At 37.2% G+C, this 16,087-nt stretch overlaps 1 protein-coding gene across 2 annotated transcripts in view; it reads right to left on the bottom strand.

Annotated features, from left to right (window-relative positions):
- Window positions 1-11,195: 11,195 nt before the first annotated feature.
- The window catches only part of ANKRD50 (ankyrin repeat domain containing 50), a 163,906-nt gene continuing 159,014 nt past the window's right edge, over window positions 11,196-16,087 (bottom strand). For both annotated transcript variants that reach the window (XM_069104860.1, XM_069104859.1), the window contains exon 4: window positions 11,196-14,353. The gene's annotated coding sequence lies outside the window, so the exon portion shown is untranslated. The remainder of the gene's footprint in view (window positions 14,354-16,087) is intronic.

Raw genomic sequence — 16,087 nt, 5'->3', positions numbered from 1 at the left:
ATAACAAAGTGAAGGATGTGATCCAACAAATATATAATTGAAAAAAGAATATAAACTGGCCTCATGGCCAGAGTGAGGTCCACGGGCTGCAAGTTCTACTGGTATTCTCTTTTTTTAATTTATAAAAAGCATTTACCTAAAACTATAAGCACTCATTATTTGGTATACCCTTGATGTCAGGAGAAAGTAGTGTCAGGTGAGGCCCCTGTGGCAAAATTATGGAAGAACATGGACAGGCTCATTCAGGACTGAGAAGTGTGAATGAGTTGCTATCTTTACCATTGGAGGGAACATCAACTGATAAAATCACAGATCCATTTGCTTTTGTAGAGGTCAAGGTAAAGCCAGATCAAAATATTCATGATGAGTTCTAGATAGATAGATAGACAGACAGACAGATAGAGAGACAGATAGGCAGATAGTAGATAGACAAGAGATAGATAAATGGACATAAAAAGGCAGTTATAGTCTAATATAGTTATAGATAAAAAATATAAAGACAATAGATAGAAATAATATAGGCAGATAGAAATCAGTAAATACAGAGCAATGATTAGTTTATAGAAAATGATAGATTATCTATAGACATAGATAATGTTGGCATATGAGAAAAATAGATATAGACTGACAAATAGATGATAGAGCTATAGAAAGGTGGAGGGAAAGAGATGAAGGAAGGAAAGATAGACAATAGAAGGAAGGAAGGAAGGAAGGAAAGAAGGAAGGAAGGAAGGAAGGAAGGAAGGAAAGAAGGAAGGAAGGAAGGAAGGAAGGAAGGAAGGAAGGAAGGAAGGAAGGAAGGAAGGAAGGAAGGAAGGAAGGAAGGAGCAAGGAAGGGAGGGAGGAAGGAAGGAAAGGAGGAAGGGAAGGAAATAAGCATTTGTTAAAAACCTACTACATGCTAAGTGCTTTAGATAGATTGACAAAGGTAAGCACTAAAGATATAAATACAAGTAAACAAGATCATCATTGCCCTTAAATTCTAATGAGGGGACAACAACACATAAAAGGGAAGCTGGAAGTGGGTAGAGGAAGGGTATGGCATGGTGTGGAGCTTGTAATATGAATTTAATCTCCAAATGTTTTCTAATCATTTTTCCAGGCAGATTATATATTTATGTCCCACTGTAACTCTGGGTAGCTATCCTGACTACAAGGGAGATTTTCTTAAAGGGTGAGGTTCAGCATAGATCTTTTTTCCTTCATTAGGTTTATTATCGAGGTGGCCCAGTGGATTCCGGGCTGGGCTTGGAGTCAGGAAGCCCAAGTTCAAATCTAGCCTCAGATACCTCCTGCCTGTATGACACTGGGCAAATCATTTAAACTCTGTTTGTCTCAGTTTCCCCAACTAGAAAATTAAGATAATAATAGCACCTACCTTCTGGTGTTGTTTAAGGATCAAATGAGTAAAACATTTTAAGTTGCTTGCCTGACACATAGTAGGTACTTCATAAATCTTATTTTTCCCTTGTTTCCTTCCTTCCTTATTATTGTAAGTATTCCTTTCATCAGTGCATAACTCCTGGCACCCAGGAATGTGATGGAGCCTGCTCAGACCAGTTCTCAAGAAGTAATTATTAAATTTTCAAAAACCCCATGATTCTCCATTTCATCATCAGACACAGAGTGGCCTCAGAAATAGCCTGATAGTAGTATAATCCTCACCCACCCAAATTCAGTCATTCCCAGGAAAGCTCATTGTATGATTGAGAAACACCCTCAACATGACAGATTAGGGAAAAGTAGTGATTCAGAAATCAAACGGGAAATCTGGCAGGCATCAAGACTCACCTAGATTCTAGGACTACATATAACAGGCAATAGTGAAATGGCAAAGAGCCAAGGGAAGAAGCAGATGGCCACAGGGACAGATCTGGATGAAAGAAACCAAGAGGACCAAGCCATATGGGGAAGTGAACCCACATAAGGCACAGTATCCATCAAGTATAAAGTCAATTCCTCTCCCAGCCTTAAGCTTCTTATACATTACTGACTGGAGTGGAGAATAATCCCAAGGATTTGATTTTCCTAATATCTGTGGGTAGAAGCAGGGAAATTATTGCACCAGGTTAGAATACATAAAAGTAAGAGCAGATTCTGATGGGTACTCTCTACATGGACACCATTCATCAGGAAATACCCATAGACAAAGACCAGAGATACTGATGGTATTCCAGTTATCCCTTCACATCATGGGGGTTACAGTGCGGAGCACCCATGATCTCTAAAATCTGTGTAAAATTTTTTGACCTTCCCTTCATGCCAGAGAACAAGTCTCAATTTTTTCTTTATCGTTTATGAGGTGTTTACAGTACCTTATTGTAAAATTTGGGTTAAGTATTTGGTCATAGACTGTGTCTTTGGCTGGTTTTTGCATGTCTGTGGCCTCCACAAAACTCCCCCCCCCCAAATCAATTTAATTTCTTATGCCAACCTACAATAAATCAAAACTGAGAAACTACAGTGGGGAAAGTTGTGCTGTGGAAGGGATAACTGTACCATATAATTCTTAATCCAAACTGACTTCTTTTTAGCCCCCAAAGCCCAGCTGCCTTGCATTCTCACTAGGATGATTTCACATTTAGAGTACATCTAACAGTTTACAAAGCAATCTTCATGTCATGAATTACCTAGGGCATCATTTTACAGATGAGGAAATTAAGGTGCACAAAGGTCCAATGACATGCTCAGGATCACAGCAAGGAAGTTAGATTGCCGTGCACTGGGACATAGACCAGGACTCTCTGACAACACATCTGGGACTCAGGGATCTATGGTTCAAAGACTAGGAGAGGAATTTTTCATGGTCATAGACACAATACCTTCAACTTATGTAGGGGGAATTATTTCCTTTGGAAAAATGGAAAGTATGTCTGCTTTTCCCTATCACCAATAGCATGGGATCCTTCTTAAAAAAAAAAAAAAAAACTGGGCCTGTAGTAAACTGCTGGTTTTAATATTTCAAAAGAATAGCGCTAAATTCTCAACTAATAACTATGGGAACTGAGTAGAATTATGAAATGTTTTTTTTTTTTTTTCCATCATACAATTTCACAGATGAAAGATCAAAGGCCAGCAACCACTACAAGCTAATATTAAATGAAAACTGCCCAAGAAGTCCAGAGCCAGGGCTTGAATAGTCATGAATAGAAGAATGTTGACCTTGTTCTCAGTCTCTGTAGACTTGTTTCATCACCATTTCAAATCAAATCTGAACTCATCTTCATCTTTAAAATTTCCCCACATTCAGCTGCCTAAACACTGAAGGAGGCATTACCATTGCCCCAAGCACAGAAACTTGGAATTGTTTCTGATTACTCACTCTTCCCTCCCACAACTCCTCCCTCATCCTCGCTCCCTCCCCCCCCCCCCGCCCCCTCCCGCTTCCCTATCCCTAGCATCTAAAAGATCTTTCTGTAATTTAATCAAGAATCCAGACCTAAGTAACTATTATAACCTCTCAGATGCCCTGGTCACACTTCTTTAATTCTATTACTCGCTGATTTTAAACTCCTCCTCTGACCAGCCCTATGTAACATTATCCGGTTCATTTCCTGAAATGTTCATACATCATGCTCTCTAGCATGGTTTAAAAACAAAAAGGGGAAAAAAAGTGCTGGATCTGAAGTTAAGAAACCTGGGGTAACATACTGGCCTTGATCCATACCACCTTTGGGATCTTCAAATCACTTATTAGTTTCCTTGTTTATGAAATCAATTAACGTGACTTGCCAGCTTTACCTCACAGAGTTGCTGGAAAAACACTTTGCGCATCTTAATGTACTACAGAAAATCAGGCTATTTTTTTATTATTATCATAGACTTTTGTATTCTGCTATTATTTTGATCACTGACTGATCTTGATCCTTCTTCCTCAAACTATGTTCCAAGCCTAGAAGTATTTTTTTTTTGACAGGTCAACATAAGGAATTTTTTTTTTTCTGAAGACTAAAGTTGGAGGTAATTTTAAGACTTTTTGACTAACTTGGGACTAGAGTGTCCCTTACAAATCCATCCCACCAAGCATATCTTTTATAGAAATGGCTTTTATTCCAAGTCTTTAAATTGTTCAATGTGATTCAGAAACAGAAAAGCATGAATTATATGCACTCTCTTTCTACTGTGGAAAATCCAGGATAAGAACCCAAAAGTATCAGTGTGCTGAGGTCATCATCTTCATTTAAGCAATCACTCTCAAAAACGTATTTGACAAATGCATTTATTGTGCAGGATCAGTGTCCAAACTGACATTTCTAACAATATCTAAAACGGTGCCAACCTTCTTGCTATCCCAATTATGTAAATAAAGCACATCATCTTTATGACTCCCAGAAATAAATTTCACTGAGGCTACTGGCTTCCAGAGCTTGGCAACTAATTCTGTTTTTCTAGTTTCACACTGGTGAAATGTCAATAGGAATCGAAGCTTCCTCTATCCAGAAGTCATCGAACTGACTTCACTTCAATTTAAATATATTCTCTTAATGGTAGGACAGCACCTATCTCCTTAAGAAAACTTGGGTGTTAAATTAGGAAGCTCACGTACATACATGCTGAAGGTCTGAGAGCAACTTCAATCAAACTCTTACCACAGGAGTCATTTTTTTTTTTCAAATGTATATCCTATTGCTAGTAATTGGATTTCTTCCAAATGTTGGTGCAAAGGAGTTAAACTATCAACCACTGCCAAGTTCCCCTTGATATTTATTCTTACAACTACCTACAGCCAGTAAGTCCTGTGTCAGGAAGCATTAATTTTAAAATTCTGCTATGTAATACCAATTTATGTTAATTATAAAAACAACTTTAAATATGTTCATTGTATTTATAGCATTGTTACCATATTGTATTATATTGTTTATAAATATTTTATATTATGTATGAATGTCAAATATGTGTATTAAATATGTAAGTGCATGTATATGTGTGTGTGTATGCATATATATCACACTGAGAGGCAGCATGGTACAATAGGAAGACACTGGATTTGGAGACAGAAGATTTTGTATCAAAGCCCAAGCCTGAAGGTAAATGGCTAACATTAGCAAAAGGAACTTAACCTATCTGGACCTCAGTTTCCTCAACTGTAAAATGTAATTTAAAAATGTTACCAATCAAAATAAAACAACCTTGAGATATCATTTCCCACCCACTACACTGATTAAAATGATTGAAGCAGAAAGCAAAAAAATGTTGGAGGGGAAGTATAAAAACTGGGACACTGATTCATTATTGGTGGAATTGTGAACTGATCCAACAACCACTTTGGGGAACAATCTGGAATTATGTCCAAAGAATTGTTAAAGTACCTATATTCTTTAGGGAAAAAGGAAAAGAACCTAAATCACTACTAATAGAAATGTAAACAAAAAAAAACTCTGAGGTTTGTTTCACTTCGCACCTGGAAGATTGAGAAAGATGACAAAAAGTGAGAATTCTTACTGCTGAGAGGTTGTTGGAGAGACACACTAATGCACTATGGTGGAGATGTAAAATGATTTCAACTTTTCTGGAAAGAAATTTGGAATTGTGAGAAAGTGACTAAAATGTCTATAACAGGCCTCCTTGTCTCTGTACTCCTATGACTGCCCCACCCCACCCCAACAAAGGAGGTTAATGAAAAAAAATTACCATTTACTCCAAAATGTTTATGGTGGTACTTTAACAGTAGCTAAATAAGCTGTGAGAATATTACCGTTTTGTAAGAAACAATGAATATGATAAATTCAGAGAAATACAGGGAGATACAATATATGAGTTGATATAAAAAAGAACCAGGTAAACAATATACACAGTGAATGTAACCATGAAAATGGAAAAAGTGGCCAAACAATCAAAACTGTATTGTGGGAAACTGAAATTACTAAGCTATATCTCAAAAAAAGCAATGTCTTTTTAAAATATATTCTTCTTTATTTTGTTAAATATTTCCCAATTACATATAAATATTTTAAGTCATCAATCTTTTTTTTAAAAAATGTTATCAATTCTGTTCTTTCCTCTCACCCCTCCCCCACCAAAAAGACAAGCAATATATTGATTACACATGTGAAGTCATGTATGACATATTTTCATATTGCAAAGTAAAACACAATAGAAGAAAACTTATTTTTTTTTTAAAGTATGCTTTAATCTTCACTCAGAGTTAATCAGTTTTCTCTCTAGAAGTAAATAGTATTTTCCATCCCGGGTCCTTTGTAATTGTCTTGGATTACCAGCATGATTATTAGTAGCAAAGTTTTTTTTTTTTTTTTACAGTTGATCATCCTTATATTATTGCTGTTGCTATTCTCCTGATTCTGCTCACTTCACTGTGCATCAGTTCATATAAGTCTTCCCAAGTTTTTTCTGAAACCATCCTGTTCACTCTTTCTTATAGTCAATAGCATTGCATTACAATCACATACCACAGATTGTTCAAACATTCCTGTTGATGGGCATCCTGTCAATTTCCAATTCTTTGCCACCACAAAAAAGAGCTATTTTATAAGTATTTTTATACAAATAAGACCTTTTCCCTTTTTTTGATCTCTTTGGGACACAAAGCTGGTGGTAGTGGTATTCTTGGATCAATGGGTAGGCACAGTTTTATAGTCCTTTGACATAGTTCCAAATTATTCTACAGACAGGTTAAACAACTTCACAACTCCACCAACAATTCATTAGTGTTCTAATTTTCTATTTAGGTCTTTAATAGGGAATTTTAAATTTGTTCTTTCCTTCTACATTTTTTTTTTAGCTCTATGTCCAATTCATTGATCTGCTGTTTCTTTCTTTTACTGATGTATGCATTTAGAGATATAAATTTTCCCCTAAATGTTGTTTTGGTTGCATCTTACATAGTTTGATGTTTTGTCTCATTGTTGTCATTCTCTTTAATAAAAGTATTGGTTGTTTCTATTTCTTCTTTGAGTCACTCATTCTTTAGATATAGTTTCCAATAAATATTTAGCCTATTCTCCACTGCCATTTATTAAATGTACTTTTATTGCATTACAGTCTGGAAAAGGTGCATTTATTATTTCTGCTTTTCTACATTTAGTTGTAAGGTTTTTATGCCCTGATAAATGGTCAATTTTTGTGAAGGTGCCATGTACAGTTGAGAAAAAAAAAAAGTATACTTCTTTCTATTCTCATTCAGTTTACTCTGGAGTTCTAACATATTTAACATTTCTTCATCTTCTTAACTTTCTTTTATTTATTTTAGGACTAGATTTACATAGCTCTGAGAGGGAAAAGTTGAGGTCCCTCACTAGTATGGTCTTACTAATTCCCCCCTATAATTCATTTAACATTTCCTTTAAGAATTTGGGTGCAAGGGGAGGCCAGGTGGCACAGTGAGTAAGAGCACCAGCCCCAGAGTCGGGATGACTTGGGATCGAATCCGGGCTCAGACACTTAGCACCCACCCAGAAACACCTGGCCATGTAACCTTGAGCAAGTTACCTAACCCCAATTGGTTTAAAAAAAAAATTAGGGGCAGCCAGGTAGCACAGCGAGTAAGAGCACCGGCCCCAGAGTTGGGATGACCTGGGATCCAATCCAGGCTCTGATACTCAGCACCACACCCAGAAATAACTGGCCGTGTAACCTTGAGCAAGTTACTTAACCCCAATTGCTTAAAAAAAAATTGGGGTGTCATGCCATTAGTGCATAAACATTTAGTATTGATATTACTTCATTGTCTATGGTTCCTTTTAGCAAGATGTAGTTTCCATGCTTTTTCATTTTAATTAGGTCTATTTTTGCTTTTGCTTTGTCTGAGATGAATACTACTCTTGCCTTTCTTACTTCAGCTGGCACATAATAGATTCTGTTCCGGCCTCTTATTTTTTAACTCTGCCTGTTACAAGTAAATTTCTCATAAACTACATATTCTTGGAGTCCGGTTTCTAATTCATTTTGCAACTGACTTCCATTTTATTGGTGAGTTCATGCCATTCACATTCACAGTTATGATTACTAACTGTATTTTTCTTTCCATTCTATTTTCCTCTCTCATTTTTTTCTCTTTTTATACTATCCCTAAAGTCTGTTTTGCTTCTAACCACTGCCTTCTACCCTCTTCCTCTCCTGTTACCCTGTGGGGTAAAATAGACATCTATTACCAGCTGAGTATGTGTGAAGTTCAAGTACTGCCTGTCTCTTCCCACCATTTTCAACTCCCCCTGTAAAAGCTCTTCCTTGTGTTCCTCTTTTATATTTCTATTTTCTTCTCCCTTTCCTCTTCTCTCAAGGCAACCCTTTTTCTCACCTCTCAACATTTTTTCCTATCATATCAACATAACTGATTCACCTCACATCCTCTATGTAGAATCCTCTTAATAGCCTAAATAATGACAAAGTATTTAGTATATCTAAGTACTTAGTGTACATATCATCTTCCCCTATAGAAAAGTAAACAGGTAAAACTTATTGATTCCCTTATGATTTCTCTTTCTTATTTCTCTTTCTATGCTTCTCTTGAATCTTATATTTAAAAGTTAAATTTCTATTCAGTTCTGGTCTTTTCATCAAGGATACTTGAAAGTCCCCTATTTCATTATGTATCTACTTTTTCCCTTTCAAAGAATTATACTCAGTTCTTCTGGGTAGTTCATTCTTGGTTGTAATTCCAGCTCTTTTGCCTTCTGGAATATATTCCAAGCCCTCTGTTCCTTGTATCATTGTAACTGCTAAATCTTGTGTTATGCTAACTGTGGCTCCACAGTATTTTAATGTTTTCTTTCTGAGTGCTTTTAGTATTTTCTCTTAGACTTGGGAGCTCTAGAATTAGGCTATAAAATACCTGGAAGGTTTCATTTTGGAATCTCTTTTAGGTAGTGATTGGTAGATTCTTTCAAGTATTTTACCCTCTAGATCTGAAATATCAGGGTGGCTTTCCTTTATACTTTCTTGAAATATGATGTAAAGGTTCTTTTGCTGAACACTGCTTTCCAGTAGTTCAATAAATCTTAAATTATCTCTCATCTATTTTCCAGATCAGTTATTTTTCTGAGACATTTATTATTTTCTACTATTTTTCATTCTTTTTACTTTATTGTGTTGTGATGTCTCATGGCATCATTAGCTTCTACTTGTTGAATTCTAATTTTTAAGGTTATTATTTTCTTCAGGACACTTTTATACCTTTTACCATTTGGCCATTTCTCCTTTGTAAGTAATTATTTTCATCAATAAAGTTTTGCATCTCTTTTTCCATTAGTTCCACTGTTTTTTAAGGTGTTTTCTTTAGTTTGTTTTGTCCCTTATTTACAAATTCTTGTCTTTTCATAATTTTCATTTTTCGCAAATCAGTACTCTTTTACTCAATTTTTTCCTCTGCCACTGATTTTGAATGAAAAATTTCAAAATCTCTTCCAGGAATTCTTGCTGGGTTTGTTTCCTATTCACATTCCTCCCCCCTCCCCCCTTTTTTTCCCATTTCAGGCTTTGCTTCTGGCTGTTTTGACTTTTTTATCTTTTTCTGAGTTTGTTTTAATCATCCCTGTCACCACAGTAATTTTCTTAACGGCCATGTTCTTTTTGTTCGTTCATTTTTCCACCCTAGTTCTTGATTTTGAACTTTGTTAATGTTGGGCTATTCTCCACATGGGAAGGGAAGGGAAGGGAAAATGTCCCAAGCCTCAGCCTTTTTTCTGCACCACTGTTTGAAGGTAGTGTGAGCTGCAGAAGTATGGTCACTACTCTCCTGCTCTGTTCTGGTCCTTACCCAGGAAGGGCCACCGATCCCTTGAGATTGCAAGTGATACTGCTCTTCCAAGTCCCTACTCTCTTGGGACTGAAAGTGATACTGCTTCTCAGGGTCCCTGATCCCTTGTTACCCAAAGTGATACTGTTCCTCAGGGTCCCCTGTTCCTTCTTCACACTTGAATTGTGACCCAGAAGCAGGTACAATGGAGTTGCCAGAGTGTTCTGTCCTACGTTCTGTCTTAGCACACGGGTCACTTGTGATCTCTTTCTGACCAGTGGCTTCATCCCCTTACTGGCAGGGTTCCCAAAGCTGCTTCTATTTCTGCTGCTGCCATTTTGTCCCACCTCAGGTACTTCATGCACATGGACTCTGGGGCATTTTTCACAACCACACCCAACTCCTGAATGACAGATCTCTCCTTCCAAACTTCCTAAAAGTTGTCTTGGGCATGAATAATGTCTCACACTGACCTTTTTTTTTTTTTTTTGGCTCTGCCACTCCAGAATTTCATTTGAGCCATTATTTCAAAGTTGTTTGAAAAGGAATGTTGGGAGCGCAGTTCAGTGCTTCCTCTACTATACCATCTTGGATCCCTCCTCTCCTCAAAAAAGAAATACCAAAAGAGAATTCCCCTACATTTTGTGAAAAGATAGGCAGCTACTACTGGTATTGAATGTTGCAAATTTCAATCTTTTATGTTTTGTTGGTTAATCTTGCTTAACTTTAAAGAAAAAATAATAACAGGGAATGCTTTTCTGGAAGAAGGGCACGTGTTTGAAAATGTAGGTGATATGAAAATAAAATGTAACAAAAAAAATTAAAAGATAAAATGAATAGTTTAAATTAGATAATCTATAAAATCCATTCTAGTTCTAATATTACGTTCTTATGAGGCTACGCATCTTTAGGAAGATGAGATTTTTAAAATTGTGGACTAATTTCTTAGCAATTTACACTGAGAAAATCCAAAATTATAAATCTCAAAGTAAACATTCTGCTAGCTTCATACAGAAGAATGACTTTTGAAAAATACTGTTATGTATTACTTGGTGTGTTATAAGGAGGCAAGGGGGAGGAATAAAAGACATGATAAAAAGGGTTCAGCAATTATTCAATGAGGAAAAGACAAAAATACTATAAGAGAAATTATCATGGCTTGGCATCAATCATACAAATTACTTCTTTGTCCATCAGTAAACAATATGTACTTTATCTGAATTATTTGAATCCCTGCAGTAATGGAATAGCAATATAGATGATCAGATAGAGCATCAAATGAACAATAGAACTCTTTTAGAAATTATTAGAAAGGCAGGAATCCTGCTTCAGTTGCCTTTTTCAAAATTTATTTCTCTATCTCTATTTTCCCATTGGGTAAAATGTTTCAAAAATCATATATTTTGGAATTTAATATGTGTAACAGTTTAGGCAAACATTGTAGATAGAACCTTATACTTTATTCTAAAGTTGTCCCAAAATGTGAAATGAAGACAATAAGATGTTCACTGCAAAGCAAATATATTTATTATGTACTTTCATATACATAAGGATTTTGCTTAATATAATACAAGGAATAAAATAAAAATTTTACAATGTGAAATTCAATGTACATTATAGGCTATTTACAACCCAAAGCCAGGGATAAAAGAAATTAAAAAACAATAGTCTGCAAACCAAATTTGCTGAAAAGTATGAGTAGAGGACCTTAAACATAAACAAACAACATTTGCATAGCAGAAACAATATTGAGAAAAGTGATAGCTTGATCTTTTGAGTTAACAATAATACTTTCAGTAAGAACTTGGGAGAGAGAAGACTAAAGGCATCATTGCTGTCCTTTGCTACTATTTTTGTTTTGATGTTTTCCTCCAAAACCTTTCTCCACGTGCATACAGATGTTAAATGTTTTCTATACAGCTTCCCCCACGAACACCTTTTAAGGAGAATGGAATGACATACAAACAAGTGGGAAGATGGAGAAGCAACTGCAGAGATAAGGCTTGAAATATTCGAAATATTCAAATTCCAAGAACTTCAGAAGACTCGGGAACAATTGTTTTTGTTTGTTTTGTAAGGTAGTATAGAGGCCCTGGTGACCACGCCGTTCAGTCACACAAATACACCTCTCACAGAGCAGTTCACGTCTTACTGGAAAAAGAGAATTTACAAGAAACATCTGTAGGAAAACTTATTTTTGGGAAATCATACCTTTCACTAGGTCTTTTTTGGTTGATTTTAGGTTACTGACTTTGTGATGTTCCTACCAAGTTTCAACGGATATGAAAACATTCAACTCTAAAAAACCAGCCTTCGTGAAATTAATTATAGTCTTTGCCCTTTGGCCACAAGGTGCATTTTTTGTAACAAATACAATAAAATAAAATAAATAGAATCCAAACAACTCAAGGTTAATAGAAAACTGGCTGCTTTTGGGGTTCTCTTTCTAAAGAAAAATACACCTATTGAGTAGGGCTCCATCTTCTAAAACATTGTAAATGTACTAAGCTTGAGGAGTGAGTCAAGTCTGTGCTAATACTAGAATGTGTTCATATTGACTTAAGGAACCATTAACACTCTTAAGGCTATTTTGCAAGAGTTTTGTTTATTTTATAAATGTCCCATAGGGACAAGAAATTCAGTACTTGAATCATTCACATTAGAGTTATCAATATTGCCATGTCACCTTAACAAATTTTAAAACTTATTCTGCATTTCTGATTATTAAAGACTTATAACTGATGTCATACAAAATGAGCTGCATGATTTGAACTTGAATTTAAAAATAAGATTCAAATGGAAAAAGCAACCAATTATCTTTCCATGGCCTTGAATATTGAGCATGTCACATGTACATGTATGGAGATGACCCTGCTTATCTCCTATAAGTAAAATGGACTTTGTTTTCATGGTAGTGGTGATAGATTTGTGCTAGTGCATCCATACTCTTGCCCGTCTGCTCAGTGACCAACAAATAGCACACATCTTGACAAATGGAAAGCTAAAGGTATGAAGTCTGTGGTCAAAAATGTGCTTCTGTGTGCAAGGCTAAGTAAGTAGCCCATCCCAGGATCAAAATCATGCACCTGGCTTTAACCATGACTGTGTTCTAACTAGTTCAGCTAACTGTCACCAAGAAAAAATATACATACACACATCAGTTAGCTCAACTGGAGTAATTACGGAACTGATACCCAATAATTCAAGGCTGTAGGTTTTATACTCAGTGTCTGACTGACTCCCTTTCCTTTATTTCATGATCACACAGTGATCTTGGCAGCTGTCTCAGCAATGTACAAAGAAATGGGAAACGCTCATGGAAATGTATCATCACTAGTAGCCAAAGAGCTGACATGCAGCCCTGATGTTGGTCAGTCTGCAATACTCTCTACGAAGGATGGCATACATTACATTCATCTCACCATGGCCAAGCAAAGAGAGCCCTGGATCTGGAGTCAGGAGAATCTAGGTTCTAATTCTACCTTAGACACCAAACTAGCTGTGTGACCCAAAGTGAGTCACTTACCCTCTCTGGGCCTCGATTCCTCATCTGAAATATGACAGGCCCCCTTTCAGCTCTGATTCTATGATCCCATGATTTCAAGAATATTCACTCAACCAATTAAGTCAATACAAAAGTTTTCATGAAGCTACTTGGCTGCATGCTGAATTAGAGGATAGAAGCAGCTGAGATGCATGACTTTAGACTTAACATTGTGGGGAAATATGATTTAATTTAGAAAGAATAAAGATGATAGTGGTCAATGAACTGTCTGTTCAACAAGAAGTGTGGTTTCCATTTTATAGCCAGATGCCTTTCACACTACATACAGACACCGAAGCACGGATTTGGCCCTGAGAACTGTCATGCCTTAAGAAGAATGGCATATGTCACTGGGGGTGGAATGACCTGAGGAAGGGTGAAGTGTGGTCCAATGAATGAAACAGCACCCTGATCTGCTTGCTTTTTTTTGTTTTCTGATGCCCTTAAACATAGATGGGAGGAACCAATGGGGCAAATTCATACTTAATTATTTAAAACAGTTCCTTTGATAGTTTAAGGATAATTAAATAACTCCTAATCAATGAAGTTTTTCTTTTTCTTTACCTACTCTGTGGCATTTTATGTGTAATCTTGCTTTTATCCAATGAGCAATAAACTACAGAGAATATGAGGTGGCTTATCAAATAATATAAAATTTGCTTTTCTTGAAAAAATGACACGAGAAATAAACTATACACTACAACAATGCAAATGTTATTTGATCTGTATGTCTAGTTTCTTTTGCCACAAAAAGAAAAATAAATACAAGGAACACTTCACTGTGGCACATGCACATATACCAAATCTTGAACTATTAACTCAAATTTGTTTCAGCTTGTGTCAGGGAAATGCAGTCAATATGTATCTGCATTTAAGAAAAAAAGTGCTTATTCTTTGTGGAGTGAATCCAAAGTACACAAAATAAAATTCTGAAGCAGAGAGGATTACACTGAGAAGGCAGCCTGAAAAGGTAGGCACGTTACAGTAATGAAGGTAACTGTACTGCAGAGATCACAGTCTTCATTCCTCCAGCCGTTCAACAGGCATTATATGCTTGTGTCCCAGGCAGCCGATGAGCCATGCTAGTGACAAAGGTCTCTGTTTCACAGATATGGGAACTGGTGCAAACATTAGAAAAGAAAAGTATAGATAGTTAATTTTGGTATTTAAAAAGTATATTAATATTTTAGCATCATACAAGCACGATATCTGTCAATATCATGAAAGCAAAAACAGACATAAACAGATATAACTGCTGAATTGGCTACATATTAGCCAACTGACCTTTAGCAAAAATTTATACTAGGTCCTCAGTTCAATCCATGAATGTTCCACATCTTGAAAAACCGACTACATTTGAAAAGGCTTCTCTGCATAGTGGTAAGAATTTATCATTGGATTTCAACTCTTGGAAAGCCGTGTTAAAAACATCCCTTAACACTACCCCAAAGGAGTAGAGAGGACTACCTCCTGCTGGTAGTGAACACCCAGTTAGAACAACCTTCCCTCAGCCCCTCTGGGCAGCCTGAAGTCCAATGATAATATGAGAGGGCTTCAGCATTCTGTGTAAAAGTGAGATGGAATCAGAGGAGGGGGGGAGTGTAAAAGTAAGGGGAACAAAATATCCTTGGTAAAAGTACATTTTTTAAGAACTATATACTAGACTCTTAATATGCAGAACACCTGTTCTTAATGCAAAACTGATAATGCTGATAAAATCTTGCCCCTCTCTCCCATTACAATTAGTGAACATTCACGTAAGGGAAAAAACAAAATGGTTTTTATTTGGTAGAATGGTTGACCTTAACCATACTTTTCAATACCCTGCTGATCCCTGAATTCCTCCCCTTTGCTCCTCCGCCCATCCATCCATCCATCCCTCCATCCATCTGCCCATCCATCCATGCATCCATCCATCCGTCCACCCATCCATCCATCTGCCCATCCATCCATCCCTCCATCCATCTGCACATCCATCCATCCATCCACCTATCCATCCATCCATCTGCCCATCCATCCATCCCTTCATCCATTTGCCCATCCATCCATCCATCTGTCCACCCATCCGTCCACCCGTCCATCCATCCATCCATCCATCCATCCATCCATCCATCCATCCATCCATCTATCTTCCTAGGCCGGCAGCTATACATACTTTGCTCCTCCAGGTGAGCATTAGCTTTTCCTTACACTCACATAACATTTTTTTTTTGGAGGACAATTGGGGTTAAGTGACTTGCCCAAAGTCACACAGATAGTAAGTGTGTCAAGTGTGTGACGCTGAATTTGAACTCAGGTCCTCCTGCTCCAGGGCCCGTGTTCTATTCACTGCGCCATCTAGCCACCCCTCACATAACATTTTTAATGGCATTTAATTTAGCTGGAAAAGAAAGGCAATTTCCTTTTGTAAGGGTTATGGGATTTAAAGATCTTCCATGCCCCGTTGGACTTGCTGACGTAGCAGGAAGGGGCGGAGCAAGAGGAAGCGGAAGCCAAGCTAGCGTCCCTTCGGTGGCTGGCGGTGGTGGTGACGGCGGCAGCAGCAGAGGCAGTGGCAGCGCGAAGCCCTTTTTGAGTTAGAACTGCTAAGGACTTTCTGCTAAGGACTCCTGCTGAGGACTGCCAGGGGCCGGAGCTGCTGGGAGTGCGCTTCCAGGACGCTGGGTGGTTGCTGTGCGTGGGGAGAGGAGGACCTTTGCCTGAGGTAGCCTGTTCTGTTTTAAAGGCTTGAAAATGTGGGTGCTTTCTACTTTATCTACCTGTGCCAATGTCATAACTACTCTGATGGCTTTCACTTTCTGGTTTTGGGACTCAGTCTTTTGGTATCTTAATAAATTTTCTAGTTTATTTCC

This window comes from Petaurus breviceps, unplaced genomic scaffold (assembly GCF_028583685.1).
Source record: "Petaurus breviceps papuanus isolate PSGF00001 unplaced genomic scaffold, PetGlider_PUasm1.0 689, whole genome shotgun sequence".
NCBI lineage: Eukaryota > Metazoa > Chordata > Mammalia > Diprotodontia > Petauridae > Petaurus > Petaurus breviceps.
The sequence above is the reverse complement of the archived record's forward strand: the minus strand, read 5'-3'. Positions and strand labels throughout refer to the sequence as shown.